The 10,229-nt window shown below is 35.8% G+C and overlaps 1 long non-coding RNA gene across 2 annotated transcripts in view; it reads right to left on the bottom strand.

Annotated features, from left to right (window-relative positions):
• Window positions 1-4,618: 4,618 nt before the first annotated feature.
• The window catches only part of LOC107667958 (uncharacterized), a 7,387-nt gene continuing 1,776 nt past the window's right edge, over window positions 4,619-10,229 (bottom strand). The window contains exons 2-4 of one of the 2 annotated variants that reach the window (XR_001631838.1): window positions 6,847-6,951; window positions 6,661-6,697; window positions 4,619-4,693 (exon numbers count right to left, since the gene is read on the bottom strand). This is a non-coding gene — a long non-coding RNA (uncharacterized LOC107667958). Of the gene's footprint in view, window positions 4,694-6,477; window positions 6,698-6,846; window positions 6,952-10,229 lie in introns of those variants that run through there. The other variant, XR_001631837.1, reaches the window with a different exon arrangement.

Here is a 10,229-nt window from a genome sequence, read left to right on the forward strand (position 1 = left end):
AGGATCATAAAACTAGCAAACTTTGTTTGGACAAAAAGTGAGATAAAATTCATGATGTTGTTTACTTACCTCATAAAATCATCTCAAATATAGTATATATATATATATATATATATATATATATATATATATCGTAAATATATAGTGAATATTGGATGTAAACATCCAGCACTACTTGTCATTGCAAACCAGAATAGAAACAGAATGTTTGAATTGTAATGTTGACACTCACTAGGTAGTTTGTTCTGTCACATCCAGTAGCATAAGAACGCTTGACCTTTGACCTCTGTGTGTAACCTTTGAGCTTCACAGATACTCACATGCTCTCTCACAGGGTGCTGATGTCAATCAAGACATCTTAAGAGCAAACTGTGATCTGTCACAAGTCATCTTTCCTGTGCTGAGAGCTTAAATTGACATTTTTGACATCTAGATCCAACTATTTAAAGCATAGTTCCAGATTCAGTACAAGTTAAGCTCTATAAACAGCGTTTGTAGCATGATGTAGATTATCACATTTAATAATATATAATATACACTCTCTTTGAAAAGTTTGGGGTCAGTAAGATTTTTTATGTTTTTGAAAGAAGTATCTTCTGCTACCCAAGGCTGCATTTATTTGTTCAAAATTACAGTAAAAACAGCTAAATTCAATTTAAAATAACTGTTTTCTGTTATTTATATTTTCCGAATATACTTTAAAAAGAACAGAAAGCAAAAGAACACCATTTATTTGAAATAAAAACTTTTGCAATAATATAAATCTCTTAACTGTCACTTTTGATTAATTTCATGCGCCCTTGCTGAATAAAAGCACTATTTTGTTACTGAGCACATACTTTTGAACAGCATTATGTATCAGAGCGTGCTTGCAGTGTTCATAATAGCGGCAGCAACCGCATATACAGCAGAGAGAGAAAAGAAAGAGAAATCCAGGGAAAATCTAACACGGAAACACCGCAGAGAGACTAAGAGTGATAGAACATGAAGGGGAAGAAGGAACGTAAACAGAGAGAAAGAGAGAGGGAAAGAGGTAGACCACAGATCTTCTAGTCTGGGCCTCTAATGTCTCCACAAGCCCTGATGCTTTACACCAGTATAAACGTACTCTGTTAGCACAGCATGTGAGGTTTCTCCACCTCCTAAACACTGAAGGAAAAATCAGCAGCTAAAGAGAGTTTTTTCATCTTAAAAACCATGTTTTTATCTCCAGCTGTACATCAGTGGATGGGTGGGGAAGGCAATAATTACCAGTCTTGGTTTCATTATTTGTGTTATAATGGAAGTCTAAAATTTCACCTTTCTTCCAAACGTCTACACCATTATGTAAATGATCTTCAATGCTGGGGTCACTGCTCAGTCTTCCACAGACCACCTTTGTCTCCGTTTCTGGACCGCATGAAACCCGACAGGAACTACAAGCTTTCCTTCCCTCTTTTTTACAGTCCTTGTCACTGGGTTTTCACCTCTCTTTTCCTCTCCACAGACCATCTCTGTCAAAGAAAGAAGCAGTTCACTGACAACAATCCAAACCTATTTCCTTGTCACTTTGGGTTTTAACCTCTCTTTTCCTCTCCACAGACCATCTCTGTCAAAGAAAGAAGCAGTTCACTGACAACAATCCAAACCTATAATCTTCTATAAAACCTATCATTACAACTAAAGCTATAGCCTCAGTCCTTTGCAATATGTTGCCATTCATAAGTGCAATCTGTCGCCGGATATTGCGGATCTGACTTCCTGTTGACCCTCGTCATGTGACCGTAAGCAGGAAGTTAGTTGTGCTGATGAAAATGCAAGATTGGTTTGGTTCTTTTCGGGTCTTCATAGACTTTATGCTGCTGCTATTGTTCCTCTTGGTCATGATGGTTTGATTGAACAACGTCCACTAAACGCAGTATAATTACAGGATCCGCGCTGGTCAGTCGTGGCACAGATTCACTCATGCAGTGAGTTTACATAGGAGCAATGCTATTGTTTATTTTTGTGAATATAAAGGACACTTTGATGCTTTGGCTTGGATTGAAGTTAAGCGGATGTCATTTCAACTGCAGTCATTTTCCAGGTGGAAGTGGGATGAGATCTACCTCCTGTTTGCTCTATGGGTTATTTTTTTGTGTTTTGCAATTGAAACGTCTCCACCTCTGTGCATATATCTGATATGACAAAACTGTATGCGTCACTCTTGACCAGAGGATCATATAAAACATGGATATATGTGTTGTTAGGTGATTGATAAGGTGCTTAATAAATAGCAGAAGTAGTTGTTAGTTGATGCTAAAGTGGTATTGCCTAATTTTTGGGGCATAATTTATGATAATATGCACAAATAACATATACACCAATATTGGCTAAAAAAGAAAAGTCAATTTTAATTTGAACTATTGTGATGCTATATGGCACTGAATAAAGTACAAGTTGGACTGTATTTATCATTTCTGATTTCTCTTGATTTTCTGCAAAGGATAGATTTTTTTGTCAAAAGAGGTATTATTGTTTATTAAAATGCAATTTCACCAGCAAAATATAACATTGCAATTAGAACCATACAATTGTGAAATATTATTACAATTCAAAATAAGTGTTTTCTATTTGAATATATTTTTTAATAAAATGTATTCCTGTGATGGCAAAACTGAATTTCCAGCAGCAGCTACTACTCCAGTCTTCAGTATCACGTGATCCTTCAGAAATTGGTGCTCAAGAAGCATTTCTTTTTATTATCAATGTTGTAAACAGTTTTTGTTGCTTAATATATTTTTTGTGGAAACAGTGATGCATTTTTTTCTGGATGTTTTGATAAAAATACAGCACAGTACAAAACAGTACTTTAACAGAACAGTCTTTTCTGATCAAGCATCACTGCTTAATAAATATATAAATTTCTTTAAAAAATAATAATAATATCTTACAGACCCCAAACATTTAAAAAGTTGTAGTAACAATCAGCCCCACTTCCTGTGTGCTCTCTTGAAATGCTACAATATTTTGACATGTATTTTACCATTTAAATAGTCATTCACTGACTTTAAGTAATCCCCTGATCATTTCCCCTCATTAATGGTCTGTAGAGCATCTGTAGAGCATATCCGTACAGACTTCAGCACATCTGAACACACAAGTGAAGTGTTGTACTGTCCTGTAAGCGCTGGTGGTTTCCCGTCTCTTGTGGTCTGGTGCTCAGATCCAGCAGCATATGGACTGTGGAAGAAATCTGGCCTATCAAAGACTTTGTGATAAAGATCTCTGGAAGCTTCAGCTAGTAAACAGCACCATAAAAGTGGCTTTTGGGGTGGAGCGCAAGAGAGAAACTTGAAGAGGTGCCCATCACCAATGAAGCCGCAACTTCTACAACAGCACTCCCCCTCCTGTCTCACTCACTATTTACTGTTCACTGTTTGGCCTTCCCTTTCATTCCCGTTGCACACCAATTTTCAGTCCTAACACTACCGATTTAGAGGTGGGAATCCTTTCTGTAATATAGCGTGTGGAAAAGTGCCAGTCATTATGAGGAAGACATCCATGATGCCTGAACTAGGTGCAACAGCACTTACATAATGCCATGAAGAAACCTCAAGGCCTCTGTCTTTGGTATTGAGCTCTTCGCAGTCCTGAGCAGTTTCAGACTGACAGAAATATACTGGGAGCTTCATGAAGCCAGACTCAATCACGCCCCCTAGTGCTTGCCTGTAAAACACAAACACTTTTAGATTGCAGTTCTAATCAGGTGAAAAATGTGCATGGGATTTATTCATTTGCATATGGACTGGAGTAGCAACCTATGCTGAACTAACAAAAAGCTACAAGAACCGCTCACATTTTCTTCAGAAAATGTTCAAATCTAGCTGGATTAGTTTTGACACCGCTTTGAATTAAATTCTTTATCTAATTTGATTTTGTGGACTTAAAAGTAGATTTTTTTTTCTGTTCATCTGCTCAGTTTTAATTCTCTCCCTCAAAATTCTGAAATGTCACGCAAATTAAACGCAGAGCGAAAAATATTGGGCAGAAATTATAGTATTTGTGGAGTTTTATAGAAATCTCAGGAAGATTTTATATTTGAGGCCATCTTGCCATAATTAGAGGCTGTTATTGCATCCGCCCGCAAATAATACAGAGAACACTTTATTAATTCCTGTCTTTTTCCACTCATCTTTTCTCATTTAAAGAAGCAATTCAACCCTTTCATCATCATACACATGGGTTACATGCAGCATCATTATGATGGTGATTGAGATTTTGTAGCATTAAATTAGATTTAAAAAAGGAGAAGAAACTTCTACCTTTGGTCAAACGCCGAACTGTTTCTAGACGACTTCAAATGGAGATTTGAGTTGTTATGGATTGTTTAGGTCCACAGTATACATGAGTCCAAATAACATGGACACAAAAATCCCCATTATCATATTTCTTTCCATTATGCATTATTTATATTCCAATAAGCTTAACTTGTAAGGATGAAGGATGTACAATATAAAATATGAAAGTTAACTATGAGACATAAGTATTTATTTCTTGTCTGATATTAAATTACTAAAATTCCAAATTCAACATCTTGGTACTAAGCTTTCATCCTTACCAAAAAAATGCTTTGCATGAACATTTTAGTTACCTTCAGCTATTAGGCCCCTTTAGAGATCATTGCTGTTTCAGTCTCTGTCAATATCCAGAAGTCATACCTTCTGCATCTGCACTGAAAGACAAAAAATACATTAATATTTAAGACTTAGAGGAGCAGAGGCACTTTATAAATAGTATGTAAAACTCTTCATGTGAAAGTCACTATCCAATGGATAGTCATCTAACAGCTTGTCATGCTCAGCGAAGACCAAGTCTTTCAGATCTAAAATCAGTCTAATATGTGCCAGGAACAAACGAAACTCAGCCTGTCAAATTTGCATTATTTCTACAAATTTATGGAGAAGAATCATGCTCTTTTTTTGTAACTTATTCCATTTGTATCAACAGTCCTGGCCTGATGTACTTCCCTTACATTTGGGTTATCTCTGTTCGATGGTACAAGCAATTTCCTTGTTCAGTACTTCCACTGGAATCAATGACATGTTTGTTACTTCACATAATGCCTTATTCAAGCTGGATGAATGAAAATGAAAAGCAATACTGAGCTGGTGGCTTTTTAAACTGTGTTTTGCTTCAGATCGTGTTGCGTGTTCACAAATTCAAGGAACAATATAGACTTAGCAATGCATTTAATGTATATATTCAGCAAGGACACATTAAATTGATCAAAAGTGACAGTAAAGACATTCATACTGTTACAAAATATTTCTATAAATGTATCAAGGTTGATATGAAGCATTACAACTGTTCTCAACATTAATAATAACAAAAATGTTTATATATTCAACAAGGATGCATTAAATTTATTAAAAGTGACAGAAAAGACATTTATACTCTTACAAAAGATTTCTACAAATGTATCAAGGTTTCAATATGAAGCAGCAGAACTATTTTCAACATTAATGATAACAAAAATGATTATTGAGCAGCAAATCAGCATAGACTGATTTCTGAAGGATCATGTGACACTGAAGACTGGGGTAATGATGCTAAAAATTCACCCTCTAAAAAATGCTGGGTTGTTTCAACCCAACTTTGGGTCAAATATGGACTAACCCAGCAGTTGGGTTAAACTTTTAAATTAAAATTTGAGCCCAAAAGTTGGGTTAGTCCATATTTGACCCAAATTTGGATTGAAACAACCCAGCATTTTTTAGAGTGCAGCTTTGCCATCACACATATATTATATAAATAATATAGAAAACAGTTATTTTGAATTGCAATAATATTTCACAATATTACTGTTTTTACTGTATTTTTGATCAAATAAATACAGTCTTGGTGAGTCTTGATGACCCAAAACCCAAATTTACATACATTTACTTAAAGTTAATTTGGAATGTTTTTTATTCAAAACTAATCCTTTTTTCCACTATTAGCACAATAAAAACGAGGATTTTGAGTATTCAGTTGTGAACTATTGCACCAGTCCTATCCTCTCATGTGCAAATTACAATGACATCTCCTGTCATCACAGCATGCACAGCGGATGCTCTTGATTAAAAGCATATGATTAGTTTTTTCAGTCGTTTTCAATTTCCTGTGAATTAAGTTCAGACTAAAATATGTAAAATAAATGTGTCACATTCACACATACATACATATAAGTACATATTCAGAAAGCATGACAGAAAGTTCAAAGTCAATTATGAACTTTTCAGCAGCAAGTCAATGGAATATGAATCGAATAGTTCTGTAAGAAATCCACACAAACTTATTTTCAGGAATTCTTTCTGAATTAGAAGAAATTTCAGTGGAAAACTCTTGAATCTCCATCTTTAAAGATGTTGTGCATGAAGATGAGGGGGAGTGAGAGTTACAGGAACACAGACGTGTTGAGGTTTCAGGTGACCCATACAGAAATAGAGTTGTTTATTTCAGTCGGCAGCTCCGGATTTCTGGTTTGCACGTGTAAATTACATGTCGCCAACATTAAATATTAAACCTAATCAGTGCTTAATTATTGATGCCATTGCTTTTTATACAGGAGTGCCATTGGTACTTGAGACATCCAGCAAAGAGGCTTTCTGCATTACTGTATCTTTGAGGTTAAGGTCTCTGGCCACGATTCCCACTCACTTCTCTTTGGTTTTCTTGATTGATGAACACAGGAAGTCTGTAAAAGAGAGAGAAGGAATGGAGAACTAGATCAGGTTGGGCAGTTACGACTGCTCAGAGGAGCTCACAGGACGACTAAGTGCCTGAGTAAACCACAACTTAGTGTTTGATGAGCATGTGTGTGTTTGCAGAGAGTTCACTCTGGACCTGAGCATCTGTAACGATCGCACAGGAGTGGTTGGTGATGGAGAAGATGGTTACCCACAATGCTCTGCAGTGGCTCAGGTGGAGATGTCTACACTGTGTCCCTGCCTGGATCAAGACAATGCTTGATGTTAATCAATAAACTCAAACATTAGCGAGGCAAAAAGTACATTTTTTCAATGTACTTTTCTAAACAACTTGAATTACAGTTTTTGCATTGTAGACCTTACAATGGGATGAAACAAATCCCAGACTTACATTAAAGGAGGGACCAGAGACATATCTAAAGACCAGAGTGAGTTTGCAATGCATTCAGTCAGAGAAAACATCCACTACAGCCGATTAATCATTACTCACATCTAAGGGATTGCTAGAAATATACACAAAGTGACTGACTGGGTGGAAATTAGTGCAATAGTCAATACAAACAGGCTTCAATGACAGGAAATGGTTGTTTAAAAACTAATAGGAAGTTACTTTGATCAATCAGATGTAATCAAACGTGGTATCAATCAGGAATATGTCCAAATACAAAAGTAAAATGCACTGTGAACATTTTACACTGACTTTTAAAGACCCTGAAAAGTCTTCATGATAACTTGAACGTCAAAACAAAACAGGCAACTACTGTCTTAATAATTATGCTAAGTAACACTACTTTTTGTCAATTTGTTCATTCACTAAAGGCAAAATGCCACATTCAGTCGATAAATCTGCAACTGCAGATTTCTTGTTCTGCTAATTTTAGTAACATTTAGCAACAATACGTTTATCATTTTGGCATATATATATATATAGCTTTATATGACAGTTAATATGTGAAATGAACTCTACTAGCTTTACTGAACAAAATTATAAATGCAACACTTTTGTTTTTGCCCCCATTTTTCATGAGCTGAAGGACTGGTTTTCGGACCCCCCAATACAGTAAAACTGCATTTAGTTTTACAGTAAACATTTTAGAGTGGCCTTTTATTGTGGTCAGCCTAAGGCACACCTGTGCAATAATCATGCTGTCTAATCAGCATCTTGATATGCCACACCTGTGAGGTGGATGGCTTATCTCGGCAAAGGAGAAGTGCTAAACAAAAGTGTTGCGTTTATAATTTTGTTCAGTATATATAGTTTTAAAGGATTGTAGACCTTGACACCTAAACACACTTGACACGCAAACCTCAAAAACGGTGAAAATCAACAAATGTAAAAAGATGTACGGTCAAATGTAATGGTCTGACATTAATTCTCTTAGCCAGCGTTGCAATATTTGCCAATACCTCACAACATATTCTGATACAATTATGATTCGATTAGATTCAGGGGCCTGTGATTGATACATCAATATTACAATATTATGGGCCTATTTTACACAACCACTTACATTTTTATTAACTCACAAATGCAACCAAATATAAATTGAACTCTCTGAAAATTGCAAATCCTGACATTCACAACAAAAAAATTAACTTTAGTTTTTTTGTAAATATAGAAAAATAAACCAATGAAAAAGCAATGACAAGAGTCAAGTAAGTCTAAAAAACTAGTATCCACATACACAACAAAAATGGGGGGGGGGATATTTAGTTCACATTTCTTTGTTTATGTGACTCAAAAGGTCCAATAAACTGGAAAATATGTAGTTGATATTTTACAGTGAAAGTCATACACTCCTCTGTCTTATTTTATGAAAGGCTCTCTTCATTTTACATCGTAAGACCTGGTGTGACCTAAAAAGACCTATAAAAAACACTGTATTTTCACATCTCTTTTATCTTTAATGTTTGTGGTCACTCTGATACAAATCTCAGAAAACATTTACATATCGCCATTTTTTCATTCTTGCCACAGCTTAAAAGAAAAAAGAAAAAAGTCAGAAACTTGTCCACATCCCTGTTTAGACTGTCGCCTGTTTCTGTGAGGGGAAAAAATAAAGCAAGAAATTTAGGCCGAAAATATCTGAGGTTTCTGCAGGTTTCTGAAGCTGCTTAGTGTCTGAACCCCAACACACACAGACAGAGCTGCATCAGAGAGACTCAAATATTAACACAGTTTCAGTGTGTGTGTGTGTGTGTGTGTGTGAGTGAGAGAGAGAGAGAGAGAAAGAGAGAGAGAGAGAGAGAGCGGAGAGAGAGTGTGTGTGTGTGTGTGTGTGTGTGTGTGTGTGTGTGTGTGTCTCAACCCTACCAATTTAGAATCTGGTTATCTGTGTCCGTGTTGTGTGAATGTGTCAGTTTGTGTCTCACGTCCAGGCGGTGTGGACCACCCATACAGAGAATCTGAGTGGGCCACTATTCACTGCTACAGGCCAGTCTCACCACAGTGGCGCCCCCAAAACCAGTCCGGACACACGGCTCACTATATTTGTGTGTGTGTGTCTACACTGAGGCCTGAAAAATAACCATTCATGTCTTCCATTTTTAGAAAACAGAGAGTTTTTTCTCGGTCTTAGCTCTAAATCAAACCGTTTATGTTACACAAAGTGATTTTCAATTAAAAATTATCACTTCAGTTTTATCCTTCTAGATTTAGTCATGCATAGACAGACTTTTGGTTATCGGTTTAAAGTTTGGTCCAGCTTATCCTGGCCAAAAATCAGCGACTTAGACAGTAACCTATGTGGAAATGTCATATGACATATATTGCTCTATCTCAGGAGTAATATTGCCATAAATTCACATAGTAAAATTAGTATATGTTCATATGGTGGTGGTGGTGGTTGAGGAGAGACCCCTCCACATGATTGTAAAGTGCTTTGGGTGTACAACAATACACAATAAAGTGCTATATAAATGCATCATTAATTCATTCATTCATTCATATGTTAATAATATCTATATGATGTTTTTTATATATATGGTATTCTATGTAGCAACCATATATGTCAACATGTATTTCATTTATATATGCAACTTTATTAAAACAACATATTTACAAAAAATCTGTATGCTTATATGTTTTTGTAATGCATTTTTAAATACACGTCTATCTTTTATATTTACTTGTATCATTGGGTTTTAGGATGGATATACAGTGGGTACGGAAAGTATTCAGACCCCCTTAAATTTTTCACTCTTTGTTATATTGCAGCCATTTGCTAAAATCATTCAAGTTAATTTTTTTTCCTCATTAATGTACACACAGCACCCCATATTGACAGAAAAACACAGAATCGTTGACATTTTTGCAGATTTATTAAAAAAGAAAAACTGAAATATCACATGGTCCTAAGTATTCAGACCCTTTGCTCAGTATTTAGTAGAAGCACCCTTTTGATCTAATACAGCCATGAGTCTTTTTGGGAAAGATGCAACAAGTTTTTCACACCTGGATTTGGGGATCCTCTGCCATTCCTCCTTGCAGATCCTCTCCAGTTCTGTCAGGTTGGATGG

This window comes from Sinocyclocheilus anshuiensis, unplaced genomic scaffold (assembly GCF_001515605.1).
Source record: "Sinocyclocheilus anshuiensis isolate Anshui unplaced genomic scaffold, SAMN03320099.WGS_v1.1 scaffold2229, whole genome shotgun sequence".
In the NCBI taxonomy this organism is placed as follows: Eukaryota; Metazoa; Chordata; class Actinopteri; order Cypriniformes; family Cyprinidae; genus Sinocyclocheilus; species Sinocyclocheilus anshuiensis.